Source organism: Octopus bimaculoides, chromosome 12 (assembly GCF_001194135.2).
Source record: "Octopus bimaculoides isolate UCB-OBI-ISO-001 chromosome 12, ASM119413v2, whole genome shotgun sequence".
Classification (NCBI taxonomy): Eukaryota; Metazoa; Mollusca; class Cephalopoda; order Octopoda; family Octopodidae; genus Octopus; species Octopus bimaculoides.
This window is the reverse complement of record NC_068992.1, coordinates 30,158,475-30,180,521: the sequence shown is the minus strand read 5'-3', so window position 1 is coordinate 30,180,521 and position 22,047 is coordinate 30,158,475. Positions and strand designations below refer to the sequence as shown.

The 22,047-nt window shown below is 34.9% G+C and overlaps 1 protein-coding gene across 6 annotated transcripts in view; it reads left to right on the top strand.

Moving 5' to 3' along the window:
* LOC106869914 (protogenin A) overlaps nt 1-22,047 on the top strand; it is a 1,534,154-nt gene that overhangs the window by 668,811 nt on the left and 843,296 nt on the right. Inside the window, exon 4 of one of the 6 annotated variants that reach the window (XM_052972122.1) lies at nt 18,378-18,477. The exons of the other annotated variants lie outside the window; for them this stretch is intronic. The gene's annotated coding sequence lies outside the window, so the exon portion shown is untranslated. The remainder of the gene's footprint in view (nt 1-18,377; nt 18,478-22,047) is intronic. 6 annotated transcript variants of the gene reach the window in all.

The window sequence follows — 22,047 nt, the reverse complement described above, 5'->3', positions numbered from 1 at the left end:
CAACAAAGAATTTGATCAGTAACACCACAACCACCAATAATAAACTTTACATCTGTAGCAATTCCATAGACTTACTGATACTGCTTCCCATGTCTACCTGTTCTCGCAATTCACGTTCTTTTTGAGGAGTTTTGTTTTGTCAGCAGCATCACTATGTTTTCTTAGATTTACTATTCTGTAAATGTTTAGTCTTCTTCACCCACGAGAGTGATATAGTGTTTGCCATTCCTATCATGTTGCTTACTTCAGCATCCACACTAACACTGGGGCTAACGGAAAGGAGGTAAAATACACGCATGTTTCACTCCTGTATTCAATTCGAAGCATTTAATATATGACTACCATTAATAAATCTGCAAGTCATTCCTTCTCGTTTTCTGTTTAACGGATAACGTTGCTGGAAACGTAAACTAGATAGTGTAAGAGTGAGTTCTAGTCAAGTAACTGGTTCACTGCAATAAGTGCTGCCAGTTTCGTTCAGAGTCTGTTTCTATGGAGATCTGTTCGCTTAACTCTTATTTCAGCGTCAACTATTTCCGTCATTGTCTAAATGTGAATTCTCTTGAAAACATTTGAAGGAACAGTGAATAATGGCACCGCTCATCTTACATTCAAATGATCCTGTTTTTACCAAAACAATATATCTTACATATTTTGTTAAATGTATATTGCGGTTTTTGTAGGAGTGTTAACATAGGAAAAAACTAAACTTATAATATACAGATTATGGTTGTTTTTACCTGTATATATTTAGACAAATCTTTAATTTAATTTTAAGAAGTATTTTGTGTACTGATACAACATATCACTAAAAATATATACCTGTTTGTGTACGTCTGTTGTGTTTTGTGTGCATGTGTGCGAGCATGCGCGCGTGTGTGTGTGTCTGTGTCTGTGTGTATGCACAAGTTGTGTACACTTATACAAACTGTATTTAATTAAATTACTTCGTTCAGCTTGTATTGTAAACAAATTCTTGGATAAATCATTTGCGCACCAGTCATATTTTACGGTTTTTTCGGTGCTGAAAGATAGACAGAGATGTATTATAGTGTTATTATCACTCAGCTTTGAGCGTCTGAAATATGCGATTTAAAAATACTTTGCAGGATTTGTACTTCGGTCATTCTTTTTGTAATTGAAGGTGCATTTTTAATCGTTTTCTGTTTTCTATCCATTTTGGTCTTATTCTTTTAGTTTCATATGTGTTGAGAATCTGTTAAGATTCCCGCTTGTTGTATCAAACAACAATAGATACTGTTTCAATTCAGTGATGAGAATTAAACAATATTATTTGGAATCTATTTCATTTATCGATTTCCTAGTAATATATTGGTTAAATTCTAACCGTGATGTATATCATCTATTGCAATGCACATGATCATAGTATTATTGTGTATATATCTAAATACCAACATCTTCATTCAACTTACCCCATTTACCTTGTTTAAACGGATGCAGCAAAAAAAAAAAACGCTCTGCGACCTTTGAGATTATTAGATAAATTTCTACCATTGATAAATATTTTATTGATTTGCATAAATGTGATAAGAAACCTTTGGAAAAGTATTATTTGTTTTTATGAGATTAAGATAAATCTGTATGAAGTGAATAGTAGTATCTGTTCTATGTACAAATGTTCTATTGTATTAGGAGAGAGAAAATCGCATGTACGACATTGCTGCCTTTTCTATTGACATTTCAAGTATAACTGAAGTGAAATTTATTAAACTAAGGAACCAAACCACGTTAGAAGCGTGATTCACTGGAATCTCAATGTGGTCATTAATGTTATCACGACAGTGTAATATGTAACGCCATGATCATAAATATTGTGTTCATTAACGTATAGAAATAAAAACATTATTCAGCTCTTTTCCAGTTACATAATCATCCATCTTCGCAGATGTGACATCGTCACAAACTTTTATTATATTTCTTGCGCAATGCAAGTTGTTTTTTTTTTTTACCGAGCTCTTCAGTCATTTGTGAAATTTGTAAGAGATAGGGAGTGAAGCTCTCGCAAATGGTTTAGTGTTTATACCCGCTTCAATCGTTTTGTATTCATACTGTCTTGCCTCAGATCCTACTGATCACACAAACAGGGACAATGATAGGCCAACCATCATTGTGTCGTCCGGTAATCCGATATAGTATACCTTTGAACAATATGTATGCTCACTAAAACCAACGAAAATATTGGTTTGGACAAGGGAAGAAGTTTATCACGCGGACACTGGTACTTACTTCATTAACTCGACCTCGGCCTAATTTGAACTCAGAATTTAAAGTTAGCATTTTGCCAAGCACGGTAAATAATCTGACAACTCGTGGCCTTAAAAACTAATGAAAATATTAAATACCTTTCACACAACATCCATTCGCCTTTTGAAAAGGAATGCCACCTGATGCCATGTCCTCAAAAAAAAAGGTTTTCTGTTACATAGTTCATAGCATGTGAGAAAGATAGGGATATACAAAGAGTTAATATAGAGACTTAGACATGCACATGTTCTGAATGTGGAATGAGATGTTCTAAGAATTTTAAGTATATCTGAAACGGATTTAGTGCGATGCTATAAAGTTTCGCTCCTTCAATACAAAATCTGACATCTGCGTCATTCAGATATTCAGCACAATCTCTTGATTTATATGTATCAAAGCCTAGATCGTAATACCTATTCATAATGTTTATCCTTCCATCTCAAAAGTATTTTGATAGGTGTTTCGAAATTGTCATTCACATAACCAATTTAAAAGTTTAGAACTATGTATTTCAACTTGCTCTAAGAATTAAATGGATGTAGCTTGATGTATAATATAATCTTCTAATTGCATTTAGATGTTATTCCACACTAATCCGGCCAAATCTTATTTGGTTTTTAAAATAGAAATGGAAGCCAACTATTGTTGGCTTGAATATGATATAATTGCAAAAAAAAAAAAAAGGAATTAATACAGTTAATGTTCTGTAAACAAACAACATGGTGGGAAATGTCGAAAGGAAAAGAAAACCCAGTTTTGTGTTTCCTTTAAATCTGGAAATACATAATATATTATATTTGTCGAATAATTACATATATATAAACTTTCATAACATTAAATTATTTCGTGAAACAAAATGCAGAAATATTGTGTGTTGTGTTGCATGTTTTGTGTTTGTGTATGGCTAGAAGGCAACACACGTTGAACATATGTACAATATATTACTATTAGGAATAATCGGATGTTCACTTGGAAGAAATTGGGGAAATGAACTTGCTAAAGAAAATAAGCACGATCTATTTAATGCAACTATCATAGATAATTAATTCCAGAGAATTAAATTGCACTTTCCTTTTGCATTTAACTTAAAGAGAATCCCAGATTCATCTGCTTCAATATCGTATTCCAAAATCGTCTTCCTTAAATGAATAACATGTATCACGAAAGAGAGGTTTCGACACATAGAATAGACGCTGAGATGATTTGCATGAATAAATGATATTCATGTAGCATTACTAAGATAAATATGAACTCAACTTTTACTTCTCAACCTTGTTAGACTCTCCGTATAAAATTATAAATCAACGCATGAGACAAATTTTAATATGCTAAAAGGGAAATATCAACAGTTCTGTACAGTTATACAGAATGGTTTCTGAATTCAGCCCATATATAACTTTAATCAAATTACAGCATCTAGGCGGCCACTTGACATGCTATAAATAATCGTGATCCCGCGTTTACATAGCATTCTACCATCTAAGTAAAGAAATCTTCACGACAATTTAGATAAAGATATACAAAACTACATATTGGTTAATCTAGAAAATTTTAGATATGGATTTTTATAACAACGGCTGACTCGACAAAATCAACCACAACAATAATATCGGTCTTCAATTGGAAGCTTATAAGTTTATACTTTCTTATTCACCTCTAAATACATTGGTGTCATTAGACACGCAGAACATATACGGAGTTAAAGTGGAAGAATTTATACCGTTGATCTAAGGTGTGTAGGTCGCTAGCATTGTCACACAACCTATATAATATAATATTTTTTTCTTCCGTAGAGAGTTGTCATTCAATACGCTCAAATTGAAACATCACTCGAATAAATACAATAAACATATGAATATGTAAATTCATACTTCTCTCCTCTGTGTGTGTGTGTGTGTGTGTATGTGTGTGTGTATGTGTGTGTATGTGTGTGTGTGTGTGAGAGAGAGAGAGAGAGAGAGAGAGAGAGAGAGAGAGAGAGAAATCATGTGTGCATGCGTGTACAGTGTGAAAGAGTGAAAAATTAAGCTGATACATTTACAGATATTCATAAATATTCTTTTGTTAAATGTATGATCCCACTGGGAGTAACATTGCTTAATCATTCAATGTAACTTTTATCAACAACCCGTGGATGTTTACTGAAAGTTGTCAGCCGTGACTGCTATTGATTTCTTTCGTTTCAATCTAAGTGACAATCAATTACGCTTTCCCCCAATGAAGTAGAATATATTATACTTTTAAAAATGTCAAGCTATATCACTGATAACAAAGAGGTCAGTTCGATTCTGCGAGTCATACGTTCGCATTTTCCATATCTGTGTAATATAGTTTGACTTACACAATGCTGTATTCAACTCTTTAAATGTCATGCTATTTAATCTTGATATCAAACAAGCTATGCTGATATCCTGATAACACTTCTTTTCAAATATTTTTTCTGTTGTTTGTTTCTTTACAAAACAATACACATTGAGCCGTACTACTTCACTTCTTTGCACGTCCGATGCTTTAAGGTTGTGATTTGAACCAATAACATTAGCGACTGCGTATTTGTATACGTTCAGCTTACTAATAAGCTGTATATTGTTTATATACTTTTCTTTGTTGATTTTGTATGAGTTTATGACGAATTCCTGTTTATTTATAAAATAGAAATTTCGTCAGAATGAAAGTTTACATGCTTTAATTTTCTGACACAATTTTAAATAAATAACGCATTATTACGATTTTTTTTTTTTTTGTGCTTGAGAATTATTTATCTGATTTTATTTGAAACATTTAAGTATGCATCCTATGTATGTATTTACATTATATATTATATATATCGTTCCCCATTGGTGGGATCTCGGCGCTGACATCACTAAATGGGGACAATATTATTGTTAAAAGCATGAAATTGTTGCGATCGTGTGGACGATAACTGAAGTGGATTTAGCGACATTCTATGCGTGTATTTTCCGTTCTTTCCCTTTGTTTGTACTTCTATATAAACATATCTTTTTGAACATATTACTTAACATCACGTTACGCACCTCCTTATTTTGTTAACATTCTCTGAATATTTATATATACACACATATATATCTTTTCTCTTAAATAAGTTATTTAATCTAAGATAGTATATAAAAACCTCAAAATGAACCTCAGTGAAATGTTGCAAATTTATTCTAAGTAAAGTCTAGGCGTTCTGTAAAACTAACTTTATAAATCTGTATCTTCAAAGAAGGCTTCAACTTTACAGGTGATAACAGTAAGAATATGTGGTGCAAATGTCTTCCTCCGGGATTTAGAGTGTGAAACGGAATTAGTTGCTTACTTTTGGTTTTCCGGTTACTTGCAATTACAAAATAATACCTGTATTTCAATAAGTATCGATTGGTTTTATTTTTCAAATTGGTGCATATTTCATGAACTCCTTCATTAAGCTTCTATTTGTTTCTTTTTCCTCTTCACACATTTCTTTTTTTCTCCTGTCTTACGTTTTACTTTTTACTTCCCCTTTCTTAACACTTTTCTCCTTTTTTTATTTTTCCCCTTTGCTCAGATTTCCGTACTGTTTCGATCCTCGTCCTCTCCAATCCAGCAGCCATTACCTGATTGTATTTCAGCCCCGGTCTCTCATCTACCTTTCGGGATGCCAATCAGTTACTCCCCACACATGAGGGCGCCGATGCCCTCATGTCATTCGCTGCTCCACTCCTGACTGTACGTCCTACTCTTATGCATACAACGAACTACCTGCAGCACGTATGCTATAACCAACAACTTGAAGAGAGGCAACAACTTTCCAGGATGTGGTTGTTTCTATCATCTCTCGTGAGTCGGCTTGACTCGTCGTCCCTTGAAAGCACTCTTAATGTGGAGATGCAGCAGCTCATAAAATCTCTCAGCAGCGCGGCAGCGGCCATTAACTATACTCTCAGATGAGACGGCATGCCTGCCTGACGCCCAGCCCACACTCGTCCACATTACCCGGATCGGAAGGCTTCATAAAATCCCTCTTAAGATCCCTTGGTCATCCCCAAACCATCGCCGATAGAGATGGCCTGTCCAAGGTAAGGCCAAAATATCGTACTTCGGGCAGACACCAATACTTAGAGTGTCCGAATATGCTGCACTCCTCTCTTTCGTGCGTTCCCAGTTTTCTACCCTGAAGCAGATATCGAGCGATTCTAAGTATCTCATTGTGGAGCTTGACATGGAAAACAATAGGTCCGCCGTTAGATTGTCTGCCATGATTTCCGATCAGGGTTTTCCGCTCTAGCGAAGATCGGCCTCAACATTAATTCCTCCAAGTCGGAGGTCGTGAATCTTAATGACGACGCAAAAGGCTTCACAGCCTCATTCTCATACGTGGGTTTACTACTTCACCAGGTGCAGGAGAATTCATCCCGGTGTATTTCTTGAAATAGGGCTTCAACTTGGTATCTCCCCTCACATAACACAACGCCTATATCCAACGGACCTCCGAAAGGATTTTCAGGGTTCGCTTCGACGATACTGGATTGCCAGTACACTTGTGAAATATGGCGACCTTGGCCATAGATATCCGGCCCCACTGGCTCTGCCTGCTATTCTCTCATCTATAACTTCTTGTGTCTTCATTAACTGGGTTCTTCACAACACAAATGAACGTAGTGTGTTCAGGAAGCGCAAAGTGACCTACGCGAGTGAAGCCATCTCGGCCTGCGCCCTGCTCACTTCTCGCTTCTGTAGACATCCGGTCCTCTAGAAAAAATACGAAACTCTATCCAGTGTTGCATGATTTCAGATGAGTTATTGCTGCGATTTTACTACAGCCGTATGACATGTTTTCTGTCAGCTTCAGAACCTTATGCAGTGCCATCACTTGCCACTGGCACTCACCTTGATAGCGACTGTTTGTGCATTAGCGTCTCCCAAAGTGTGGCCTTCAGATGTGTAAGCCTCTCCAATACCGTTGCGGATCCAATGTGGTTTCTTTCAGCATGCACCGATTGTCATGTCATCATAGTGCTGGGTGCCTTTCACATCATGCCACCCTTAACAAGATCACAAGGCATGACGTGTACACCGCAGTTCGAGGCAGCATGGCTAGACTGAGGGGATGGTAAGATGCCTGACAGTATGATAATACTCTCGTTCCGTGTCGGTAATCACCTCACTTGTGATGTCACACTTTGCGAGACCTTCTCCACCGGCAGCTAGGTCTATTCATCTATCAGCTATGGCTTCGCTGTTCGACAAATTGTCAAAGTATCGTCGCCTTCTGAAAGGTTTATGGTTGAGGCTGCTCTCTGCTATCGGGGTGGAGATAGTAGTACGCAAGTGCTAACTCAGTAAATCAGCGTAGCTGAACCAGCACATCTCCGTTACCATCATCCATCGCAACGCCTTTTCCATTCTTTCTGCTGGAACAATGAAAGGGTCTGAATTACAAGACATGGAGAGAATGCAAGAATCTGGTATTTACGCTTACTATATTGATAGTTGGGAGCTTACCAACTATCTCACTTTACACCTCATTCGCTTCATTTTTCTCTCTGTTTCCCTTTTTCCTTTTCTCTGTCCTCAACACTTTCTCTCTTAACACTTGATTCTCTAATCTTTTGCCAGCAGGTGTTCAGGTTCATTGCCAAATCAAATTTCATAATGAATTAACTTTCATAAATCAATAGATTCATCTGCCTTTTAAAGTTAGTTATTATAAATTACCACCCAGAGCTTATGAGCAGAGTAGATCTGTAAACCCGGTAGAGAGAGTGAATATTTCAATGCATTTGTCCATAACTATTTTATATCTCACATATTTCAAAGAGGTGCTCAGGTCTCCAGAGAAGCTACCTTCCATAATTGCATATACACTTTATTTATTCTTCCAAACATCTAAATCAGTAAGATTATGTTGACGTCATCAAACTTTTTTATAGAATTCAAGATAATATGTAATAATTATTTTTTCGAATGTTGGATCTTAAAGCAAATTTACTGTAAACAACAGCTTGTAAATATTGGTCTCAGATTTCGGGGAATGGGGAAAATCGATTACATCGACCCCAGGGCTCGACTGGTACTTTTTTGTATCGATCTCTAACGATGAACGGGAAAGTCGACTACTACGGAAGCGCAACTCAGAAAACGTAAAGACGGACGAAATAGCGTTACTCATTTGCCCGAAGTGCTAAAGAGTCTATCAACCTACCATGCAAATATTGGTTTGAAAAGAATTCTTTTCGTATCGAAAACTTTGAAAGCCATACGTAGGCCTCGGGTCGACATGTTTTGAAAACAGAACAGGTCTTCTACGATTGGACTAACGTAGTCCTCCCAATTTATCCAGCGAGAATTGTATACTATTAATATTATTAAAAAAATTATAAGCTTCAAAGCAAACATGAAATTATTTTGTTATGGAACATTGATTGTTGAAGGAGATATATTGTGATTAATAGCGTCTAAATATTGAGAAACACACTTTGGATGGAATAATTCCAATGCTGTCCTCGGGACTTGAGCCCACGAACGTGTTTGTGGTAATATTTGTTTATGCGAATACATGTATATTTTTATTTAAGATTACCAAAGGATATTTGCAGAATTCAGTCGTGTCAGTCACTACGAAATAACAATATTTTCTATTTATTCCAGATGTTTCGACGTATTTGTGAATGTGTGTCTATTTACACCTGTTTTGTAGTTATCGACTGCATATACATAGTTGTGTGATAATATACTTGTATTCATAGAATAGGTGCACATGTCTCTTAACTGCATGAATGTGAGTGTCCACGTGAGAGTGATAACATTTGTTTTATCTCTATATACCGTTTACACCTCTGATTGCATGTATATGTTCTAGCCAGGAAACACAAATAAAGAATCTTGCTAAGACTAGAATCAATTGGATTTGTGGTATCGGATATGTTTCTTTTGTCTTGTAAAATCTTAGCACAGAACGTTTTTCTATTTCTTTCCTCTTTTTTTATGTAATTCTGTTTATATATAAGCCAGTGCCCTATGAGATGAAACAAATGAGATTCTATACCCAGGAGGCAAGATCTGAATGTTCTGCCATGTTCCGCACTGTGTTTCCTAATTTAGAAAAAAGAAAAAAAATAATAATCATATGGTGAACAGTTTATCTGTACAATACATATCATTTATTCACTCGCCCATTACATGATATTTTTCAGATATTGTTATGCGTGGGCAACTATGTATTGCACAAAGACCATTCAGATGAATATCAAAACTATTACCTCATGAGGGTCTGTAAAAACGCTTTTAGTGCTAGGTGTGGTACTGCATACTGGACGCAGACTGCACCGATGTCCATGTTTTCATAATACGTCTAATGTAATCATATGATATTATAGCTTTACACACAGAAACCGATATATGCATTATTCACATGTACTATGATGCTGGAAATAAGGGCCGTTCGAATTGCTATGCGTTTGGTTCTGTTTGGACAACCAAGACAAGAGCTAGGGGAGGTGACGGGCATGATGGTCAGTCTCACTCAGAAACGGCAGAGATGAAGCTGCCCCTGAATGGCCAGGCAGAGGTGGTGAAAGCGTATATCGCTTCCGTCCTCTACTACCACCTGGTCGTCATTCCTTGTCTTGTTTTATTGTTGATGAAACTAGAACGCTTGCTATCTCGCTACGACCAAATGGCATAGTGGTTAAGAGCGCGGGCTATTAACCCTAAGATTCTGAGTTCGATTCTAAGCAGTGACCTGAGCAACAACGATAATAATAATAATAATAATAATAACATCGAAAATACCTTAGGAATGAGAAACCAAGACACCTGAAGAACGCTGAGGGTATATTAGCCGAAACGTTGTGTAAACATCAAAGGATAAATATCCGTCGAATGTAACTAATGTAAATAATGTAAATAATGTAAACAATGGTTGGTCATTTCAGAGGACTTTAAGGCCCAGGCCTATGGAAAAAAATCGAGAAATCCCTGAACTCGCAGTGCTACCTGGAAGACGTGACAGTTCTGGACATCAGTAAGAGGCACAGAAGTACTGTCAGCCGGACCTGTCTCAGTTGGGTGCAGAGCGATGAAACCGTTCTGCATACACCTGCCCATTGTCCGGGCATTGCTGTTTTATGGAGCTAATATCGAACAGCTAATATCTTGAGTAGGATAGATTTACTAAGTGGAGGAGCATGTTGGGAAGATCACCTCACTTCTTTTCGCCAGAAAGAGCAGGCAATTTTGTTGTCTGGTGGCTGTGGCGGAAGAGACAGTGTGGTAGACGAGGTGTATAGGACTGAAGATAGATACTTTCCCCTTCAACTAATGCCTCATCAACATTTTGAAGTTCAATCTCTAAAGTAAAGTGAGAGTGGAGAAAAGAAATACCCCACCTCAGTAATTTTGTTGAAGGGTGGCCCGTAAGACTATGCCTCCTCGAGCAGACCCCTGTAAGCTGAAGGGACTTGGGAGAATACGGGTACCCGCCCGAGGTGCCTTGGCGGAATATTACTGCTTGTGTGATTATTGTTGTTATTGTTTTTTTTTAAGCTTTACACGCATTAAATGTAAATCCTCACTGTTCTTGGTCGTGTATTTTTGTTTTTGCGTAGGACTCTTGTAAGCAATAAACAAATTATTATTATTATTATTATTATTATTATTATTATTATTATTATTATTATTATTATTATTATTGTTCAGTAGTTTTATTTTTATAACGTGCTTTCACTTCACTACCGAGCGCAGCTCTGTGCGCCTTGGGTATGTGCTGTGGTTTGCTGTGGCGCTCTTATGTTTACTGTATTGAAAGTGTTTTGCGTAGAATGTGTGCAGTACCTAGTAGTGCAATTTTCTGTATGTTATATATATTTGTAAGTCCTGGTGTTTTTGTTATGTATTTGTCTGAATATTTTTTATTATACCTAAGGCACCTACTATGATAGGAATTGCTTCTGTTTTTAGACTCCACATTCGAGTTATCTCTATTTCCAGGTCTTTGTATTTTGAAAGTTTTTCCATTTCTTCTTCTTCTTCTTATTATTATTATACACTCAACAGATTAGACTGTTAGAAAGGAAGAGAATACTAATATCGGGCCTTAGGTGCCAAGAACCCTCCAAAGTATCCTAGCTATCCCTAATAACACCGTCTTCTGCAACTGCACTAAACTGAGTTTTATGCCTATTTCCTCTATTCGTCGGTTCAGATATTTAGGGATAGTTCCCAATGCACCTATAACTCCTCCGATACATTTTACACGCACCTTCCATAGTCTCTGTAATCCAGTACCTTGGGCCTGGCACTTTGCTATTTTTCTATACTTTTCATATTAATGTTCTCATCATTTAGGAATATAAGGTCAATTATCGGGCACTTCCTATCCTCTTTATCTACTACTATCAAATCAGGCCTCCTAGCTCTGTCAGTCCCACAACAACATGTACTTCTTACTTTCTAGTACTTTAATAGATTCATGTTCATGCCAATTATCAGTATATTCAAATTCTAGCTTTCTACAAAGTGCTATCCTTGGATTGTCATGTCTTTCTTGTATTCTTTCTGTTTCAGCATGCTACATGCATATGAGTAACACTTTCCTATTTTGATTTGCATAATCTACATTGAGAATCTATTTCGTTTTTGTTTACTTTGGCTTTTATCTAATTAGTACTTAATGCTTGATCTTGTGTAGCTCCTAACATGTTTTCTGTCTCCCTCTTCAGTTTTCACTTCTGCAACTATAACCATGTCTCACTACTACTATTTACTGAAAATATTTCTGGGAATCTACCATGCAACGCCTTCTCCTACCAGTCAGATAGTTACTCTTTTTTTCTGGTTTTTAAGTTCATTTATTGTTTTGGTTTCCATATATCTTGCTGTGGCTCTAGCGGCATTTTATAAACTTTCTTTACTATTACCTACATAAGAGTATGTATCTACTCTAGCTAACTCCACGCAGTCTTCCACTGATATTATTATTATTAGTTCTTTTTTTTTATTCGTTCTTAGCATTTCATCCCTTCGGAGTTGATAAATTAAATATCAGTGAATCACGTGGGTTGATGTAGTCGACTAGGCCCCAGTTATCTTTAAACCATAGGACCCACGCTGACATTCTTTTTGCTTATTGGGCAATATGTCACATTCTATCAAAAAATTATAGGTATATTCAGTCAAGACAGATGCTAGTATTTTATGCATTGTTGTTAGGCAGGTTATGGGTCTATAATTTTTTGGTTCATTAGTGTCTTCATTTTTTGGAAATAGTTATGTAACACTATTAACTTGACAGGAGGGAATTGTACTAGGTTGTTTCAAAACATTGTTGTAAAGTTTGTTTGCAGTTCATGACTCTCTGGGAAAGAATTCAATCAGAAGTTAGGAATTATATCCTTTCCTGGAGACTTCCATTTGTTTGACTTCCTGAGAGCAGATCTTACATCTTCTATCTTGATACCCTCCCACTTTTTGCTCTTCTAAGAAGTTTAAGTCAGTAGATAATCTATCAATCCAAGGGGCTTTTTGATTGTGTGTGTGTTTTTTTTTTCTTTAGCCTAAATTTTATTCCAAAATTCCTGCACTTCTTTTGAGGGGAATTTTAATTGAGATTTTAACTATCTTCCTGGGAAAAATTTTGGGGGTATTCTTTGGCATACTCTTGTACTTGAAGAATCTAATACGCATTTGGTACCGTGCTATTCGGGTAGCTACAGCGCATATCTTTTGCTTTATATCGTCTATGGTAGTATCGATGTCAAGTATGTTTTTCATATTATATTTCTTCTTTTATTTTCGGGTTTTGTTGTTTAGATAGTCTTGTTAAACTTGAGGTTTTTTCACTGGGCTTAACAGTTACATTAACTCTTTCTATCATTACTGCATTTTTATCAGACCTGGATTGGTCTAAAACTATTTCTTCTGTAGTATCTTCTTTAGCTGCAACTTCGTTCCCTTTATCCCTTAATGATTGTTTAATTTGGTCATTCTCTAATCCAGTTACTAATTTCTATATATGATCTTACTTCAAGGTGCTTGTGCCTCAATTTCAGGTAGGTTCGTTTAGTATTAGATTTATTTGTGGGGAAATAATGGCATGCTAGTAGGCTTTAATAACTTCTTCATCATCTCCCCTAGACCATGTTTCATTCTTTTCTTTTCATTATTTGATGACGAGCGTGGATGGTCTTCTGTTGGTATATTCCGGTCGTGGGGTACTTCCAGCTCCTGTGTTTCGGGAGCATTTGAACCAGTAGCTGATTTTTCGTGTCCAGTCTGGTTCCTGACTGGGGTACGCAACCCTTGTTGAACCGGGTGACCGATTTTCCGGTTTGTATTTTGCTTTGTTATCATTGAGTCATGACGAGCTTAGACGTTGACATTCTCTGAATGAAGACATTACTCGTAACGTAGGTTCTTATGACTAACAGATCTTTATTCGTCTGTATTTTCTCTCTAGATAGATTTGTCTCTGGGCATAGTTTTTTTGTGGTGCTTTTAAACGTATGAATTTTTCACTCTGTATTAGTTGAAAAAAAAATGTTTAATGTTTATTTTTTGATTCGCTTGTGACACGTGCTTTCATATACATGTATGTGATGTGTATCCTGTAAATTTCATGTAGTTGTGTAAACATGTGGATGTATATGTAGTCCTATGTGTGTTGAAATGTATATATGATTGTGTATATATTAGAGTGTACGTGTAATTAATCAATTTACGTACTTAGTGATTTGTTCCACTTACATTTTATCACATGTAAACATTCCGATGTTGAATTCGCATGTGTCTTTCGCAAGTTTCACTGAGACATCGTAGATGGGAGAAACTGTGCTTTGTCTTATTATTGTTGTTGTTGCTATTATTGTGGTTGTTGTGGTTGTTGTTGTTGCTGTTACTGTCCAAGCACAAAGAATTTGACAAAATATTAGTAGTAGTAGTAGTAGTAGTAGTAGTAGTAGTAGTAGTAGTAGTAGTAGTAGTAGTAGTAGAAGAAGCAGAAGCAGCAGCAACAGCAGCAGCAGCAGTAGCAGCAGTAGCAGTAGTAGTAGTAGTAGTAGTAGTAGTAGTAGTAGTTGTAGTAGTAGTAGTAGTAGTAGTAGTAGTAGTAGTAGTAGTAGTAAACTAATGTTTTCTTGACGGAATCGTAATATTTGTTCCGTCTTTTATCTAGTCTATACCACCAAATTCACCTTTGTTCACCATCAATCCTGAATCGATTAAAAGATGGATCGGTAAAGCATTGGTGTAGATGGATCGACTAACGCTTCCACAAACGTGCTGGTCGATGAATATTTCTTCATATGTATCATCATGTTATTCAGCTATGTTTTGGTTTCTAGTTCTTCAAAATACTATGGAATGATATGTAATCATCTTCTCTTCGTCGATTCTTCTCCACTACTTAACTTTTATAATTTCATCCGCTTTTCTCTTTTTACTTATTTCTATATGACTTTCCAAATTTAATTTTTAGCAAATGCGTCTATAGTGTCTCCGATTATATTCAACTTTGTATTTTTCTTTCATTTACCACTACATATTTTCACTCTGCTTTTATCTCTTTTTTGACATTGTAATTCATATTTTGTCTTTAGTAATGCTATATCGTTACCTTACTAATATTCTTGTCGCCTTATACTTCCTGCCTTTTTTTCTCGTCTGTTGTATATCATTTCCTTCCTCTCCGTGTATATTCCTTCTTTGCATAGACTTTTTCTGATCGCTTTGTTTTTCCGAGAACTTTTTCCTCTTGTAGTGTTAACTTTTTGTCTTTCTAATCGCAATGTTTTCAATTTTTCTTTAATCTTGTTTTACGTTTTCTTTACATCACTTTTTTTCTCTCCATTTTCGCTTCGTCGGCTGATTTTGTCTTTTGCATTACATTTGGCTTAACTTCGATATTTATTCCTACTTTGTTCGTTTTTGTTTTTTAGCATTTTGTTCATTGATTGCCTTCTATTTCTTTAAACTTCTCATTTATTTTTCGTCGTTAAGTGTATTAGATACCTTGCATTAATTACATTATCATTCAAATCACTACCACCATCACTCAAACCACTACCACCAACAACATCACTCCCAGTACCTGCTTCACGCCCATTACAACGAAGTCAACCGCAAAAATGATGGTGATGATAATGTTGATGATGAGAACAGTTGCTTTTGAAGGTTTTAGTGTTGTGGATAATGATGATGATTATGGACATGATCATGATCGTGATCATGATTATGATGATGATGAGGTAGAGGTGGGGGTGGATTTTGATGATGACATTTGTCGTGATGGTTCTATTTTATATAATTATGATGTTGGTCATCATCGTAGTCGTTGTCATCCCCCGCTTCCATTTCCTCCTCCTCCACATCATCATCTTCATCATCATCATAATCATTAGCGTGAACATCATCATCAATATCATCATCATTACTGACTTTTGTTTTCATGTTTCGTTTTCCTTGTTTTCCTCCATCTTAAATTACGTCTCTATCGAATTGTCTATCTCCTTAGTATAAGAAAATATACAACTAGAAACTTACTTGAGACAATCAAGCGTATACTGAAGAGAATTACAATAATTTACTCAGACAAGGACGGAATATTCATGAACATGTTCTGTATCGACTTAAACTAGTTCAGCAGCAATGACTTTGGTCACGAAAGCATAATTCTAAGAATGTTGCCATTACTATCACAAAAGCCTGATCAAATCCAGCTTGGTACACGCCAAAAGTGACATATTTAACGATATGTAATTTTCACAATGTATTCCTCTTAACCCAGTCGATATTTGAGAATGTCGAAACTTGAGCTATGAATCTAAGAAGTATGAGTGTAATAGTCTTCTAAATATTTGTTTGAAACATATATTTAGAAGAAATTTGAAGTTACACTTCTTAATTTCACGCATTTAATAGCACTCTAATATCACCTTTCATTATAATCATCTTAATTATCATTCGCAGGCTTCTGTCACAGTTATCCTAATCGTCTACACCACCTTCAGCAACAGCAGTAGCAACATCACTACCACGACAAATGCAAACATCATCATGCTCATGATCATTATCAACACCCTCATCACCAACTATAACAACACTATCGTCGTCGTCATAATCCTCCTCCTCCTCCTCCTCCTCCTCCTCATCATCATCACCATCATCACCATCATCATCATCATCATCATCATCATCATCATCATCATCATCATCATCATCATCATCATCATCATCATCGCCATCAACAACATCATTATCATCACAAGTGTAAACTGCTCATGTTTTTTTTATCAATTTAGTTTTTCCAAGCATCTGACTATTATTATTTACAAGAACGCAATCGGATTATATTATTCATTGTATATATATATATATATATATGTATATACTGGCCAACAAATAAATTAAACTCATTGGCGAGTCACAGTAGCTAAACATATATTAGATATGCAGGAATACTTTGTCCAAGCATTCTTACTTTTTGTTATGTCCTCAATAATTACTATTGTTGTCATTATTAACTCCATATATAGTTAAGTGGTAGAATCTTCAGAAGAATAGATCAGACTTGCCAGTTATCTGATCATGTCTTAAAATAGTGTTCATTACCAGTTAGTTGTTTTTTGTATCTTCAAATTCTTAATACCCCTCCATTTAACTCCTTTTGCTGCGTATATTTTCAGTCGACGGTGATGCTGAACAGATATTCATTACGTGGCAGGGTCCTGCCTTGATTTATACATGAATACACTGTCTCAACTGTTAGCAAACATAAGTATGTCATGCAGCTATAATATATCGCCCAGTCTTGCGAACTTTTGTGTTTTCATGATGAGAATGAGTAAGTCAGTGAAAACAGCTTCTACATAGGATATTTCAGAGAAGAGAAGAACAATAAAGACACAAGATAGAAAATCAAAAGTTGATATTTACGTTTCCCATCTCATCAGAATATTTACATAAGTAAAGGACAATATACTAAGAGAAAATACTTAAATCACCTTGTAGAATTTAAATAATTTAATAAAATCGGCCATACTGACATTTTTTGGTTTTTCGTACAGTGCAATTTACTACGTAAAGGAACACATCAAAGCATTCCTATTTCAATAGTTCCCTATATCACAGCTGTCAAGATGCATATGTAACTGAGAGTAACTTTCGCATGATGGAAAGGAAGTTTACAATAGCTACATCTTTATTTAAAAGAATAATAATGACAAAAGGAAACCCTATCCGATATGCGTGAATATTTTGTTTTTTTCAAATAGTGACTGACAAGCAAATGTTATATCTATATTTTTAAGGTTATGAAAAATTAACTGTTCACTTAACATTAGAAAAGAAACCATTTTCAAAAATAATGAGCTCCGTAATATCGTATATACTTATATACTAATAGCTAAACAATCTTTATTTTATGACAGCTGTGTCAATTTTTCTCGAGATTTAACCAATGATTATTGTTGGTGATGGCATTTTAAAACATATATTTTGTAATAAATCATTATACAATTACGATGTATTTCTCTCATCAAGTAGATATTTAATTTGCTAATATCTGCGTATACATTTATACTTATATTCCTGCAAATTCATCGAGAATATCTTACAAAGGTGAATATTTTCATATAAACCGCTACATTAGCCCAAGTGCTGGAAATAATATTTTTAAATATCTTTTCTCAACACGATGAAATAACTTCCAACAATTCAACTACGCACAGTATAAGCACAATTTCATAACAGTTTCCCCTTATCTTACAGTTTCTCAAGAATATGCATCATACTCTGTAACTAAGAGTAAAAATTCTTCTGACATTACATTCCGTACGTAGCAAATGTATAAGAACTAGTTACTCGTAAAATAAACTGTCTTTCCATACAATTTTGAAATGAGCATTAAACCATCAACAATTGAAAGAATGCATACTATATTACCCTTTTTATGATATATATATGTGTTTGCATTTGTTTATGTTTTATTTGTATATGTTTGTTTCTGTACTATATTAAAGGAATAGTTAACAAACTTTTTACCAGTAGATGCTTGTTGTCTTTGTGAAAATATTTAAAACTATGAGGCATTTTACTCAGTTAACATAGATTCGATATTTCTTCTTTTCTACTTGTAGGTGAGTAGCGCTATTCGCAGTAGCTGAAGGGATACATACCAGTTACATAATTATTATATGCAAGTAATATATATATACATGTATAGTGTTCGGATTTTGGGTAAGTTGGAGATTATTTACTTAAAATGATCGTAATGTTTAACAATTTGCTTCATTCCTCTCTCGAAAGTCTATGGAGTAATACATTGCTCCGTATAGTCTTCTTTGTTTAAAATGATATGGTATTTTTTGGCGGCGAACATTCGTTGCTAATCCATTTGGAATTCGGTTTATTATTTTTTTAATTTTCCTTGTTGAATAAGTGCTCTCATAATTTACTGCATCATATAAACACTACCGCCCTTCTTTGTATGTTATAAATTTCGATTCTTAAAATTCCTCTAAACTAAGAACTTTCATCAAAATTTCATGGAAATTTATGTTCCGATCATGAACTTAATTATGTCAATATTAGTTTACTAAACTCATAATAATTTAAAGATTCATTAAGAGAAGGGCAACGTTCTTGAAGGAAAATAAAACAAAAGTGTTAATAAATGTTAAAGCAAGTAAATCTAATTCTGACTAATGTATTTTATTATCTGTATAGAATTGTGTAAAGGCAAGCAGTACCCGATAATTTCAATGTGGTAAAATAGTTTCTTCGATCTCGTTCCGAGTTTTTTGTTGGGAAGTCAATGGTAAACTCGAATGGATTCGGAAATAGAACACCAATGGGGGTCAGAATCCAGCAAAATATGTTCATATTCAGTACAGTACCTGGTCGTTCATAATAACGGAATGTTACACCAAAAGAATTTGACAGACGTATAGTGTTTGCTTCGTATTTGTACGTAGGTTATACTTTTAGTTTTAAAACTCCTACACAGAATATGAGTTGACTTACAAAGGAAATGCATAAACGTCGTGTCCGTGTGTTGCTTGAGACTGTATAGCTAAAAGAAGATTTGTACCTATTGTTTTATACGTAGTGACAGAAAGTAATTTGCAGTTTATTGTATGAAGATCGTAGAACATACAACTTGACTTAAAAGTAGGACAATCACAGAATATCTGTTTAAAAGCACTATTGATGCTGGTTACATTTATGATAAAAAAATATTCCGGTCTAGTGTCGAAGAGACATGTGTAATACTTGGTACTTCAGTTGGATGCGGTCGAATGCTTTTGCTCTTCGATACTGTTGTTCTCCTGACAAAAACTTAGAAAACTTTGAACGGTATTATTTCAATATAAATCATGAGAAAATAAGAAATGGAAATATTACTGGGGGGAAATGCCAGAAATAATGAGTTAAAATCAAACAAACATGTCCCTTTCGTACATATGAAAAGTTGAGGTAGAAACGCGGTTTAAGCTTTCAAGATATGTAAGTGATATAGATTAGATGTAGAATAAACTGTATTGTCTATTTAATTACGAAGACACATTTAACTAAACTACGTATTATTGAATTATAAGTACATATAATTACATTATTCTAATCACCTTATTTTCTCTGTAAAGGGAGGACGGGGTGGCTTTTTGAGGGCTTCCGTGACTTGTAGGATGATAGGGGCGGAAATTCTGAAATTAGACAGATGTTTCTAACGCTTGCCAAAGTATGATTTCCAGTATACGCATCTACTTACGGGCTAATTTTATCGCACAAAACATTATACGTAGTCTTAAAACTTAATTTGCAAGTTATTGTATGAACATCGTAGAGCATATAGCTTGAATTACAAGTAAGATATTTACAGAATATCTGGTCAAAAGACAAGAGTTAAAATCTGACATCTCAGCTCATACACAATAGAATAAATTACACATAACAACCAAGTTAATAATATCATCCATCATATAAGCATGCTGATCAGTCCTTAGGTATTTAGACTTGAAAAAAACAACTACAAAAATCCTACTAATATCTACTGCAGCATCAATTTATTCAAAATGATTTCACTTCCGTTATTCTTTGAAACATACATGACTCAAGAATAACAATTGCATTAGCAAATTTGTAAACACAAACGACTTGATGAAATTATGATGCATCTGTAAAAATAGCATCAGTTCCAATATAGGACGGTTCAAATATTCAGAACGCATATAGATTTATAGACTTCATTTAAATTAACTTCCAATGTCTGCAAGGAAAAGTGAACATTTTCCAGCTGCCTAATATATATGTAAGCGAAATTTTCTTAAGAAAGTGCGTAAAATTCAATCGAATTTATTATACAAAAGGGCGCACAAGAATATTATATCAGAAGCTGTGTGCGAAAGTTTCATCGGAAATTGTTTGGATGAGTGATCTGGTTGAGAGAAAATAGATCATAGGAGACGCTAACAAATTAGAAAACATCGAAATCAAACAATTTATATAGTCAGGGAAATCAATTGACCTGATTGCTAACTTTCACTTACAAGAGTTTAAAACAAGTAATTACAAGATATATTAGGTTTATAGCATTTAATGTTCAACCCTGAATTCAAACTTTAGTGGAGTCTATGTTAACGTCTATACATGTGGGGTTCTTTTTCGTACCAGTAACTTGATATATGATATTTGCCAGAATTTTTAAGTCGTGACTATAATCAGGGACGAATCTAGTCAAAAGAATTGTTATAATTCAATGAAAAATATCGACATTATTCAAGAGTCGGATAATCATACACTAGAGACAATTTCCTTGAGAGAAACCGTAAAGTATAATTATGCTAATATACTTAATATGAATATATACTTAGTATACAATGTAGATATATATGTATGTAAATTTTCCTGTTGATGCTCGATTATTTTATTAGTAATAATATTGATGACACAGGCTACTACTGAGATGGTTACGGCGTCAGATAGGCAGGTTTGCGACAATAATTTCGGCTTCTAATCGCACCGCAGTCAACAATAAGTTACAGCATTTAATTTTCGGTTATAAAATACTCATTTCAAGACCGGAGTCAATTCACCTTCATATCGTTTCTTCTTACTTCGTCTTTCTTTCTCTCTTTCTACATACTTATCTCATTTCCTGTGTGCATATCTCTCTACCTTCTCTTTCTCCCTTGAACATGCACAAACCCTATTTCGTGAAGACATTTATTGTGGTCAGGCATAGAAAATCTTAGGCTCTTCCAAGAATTACTTATCGTCCCAAAGTAAACTATATACAAGACATTTTTAATCAAACATTAACGGTGGCTTAGAGTAATTAATATTTTAAGAGAAAATGTTCCCGGAAACTTACTAAGGTTACGAGGAAAGCATTGATGTTTACCATCTGCTAATGACGCTTTCATTGAAATATTGTTATTTTCTATATTAATGAAATGCGCTAAGTTGATATAACTTAATAATATATGCAGAATATAACTAGGATGTTGATGTTTTTCTCTTTGTGTTCTTTGATCTAACTATCTCTACAATAATATCAAATGAATCTCAGACTACGAGTCTCCCTTGCAATTCAGTTTCTGCGCGGTAAAAAGGTTGCTCCCCAACCGCATGCTTCCAGGCTCAGTCCCACTGCATCGCAACATAAGCATATGTCTACTAGAGACTCGACCCGACTAAAGTCTTCTGAGTACGTTTTGTGGACAGAAAGGAAAAGGAGCCTGTTGTTGTATACGTACATTTATGTATGAATGTATGTATGTACGTATATATATATATATATATATATAT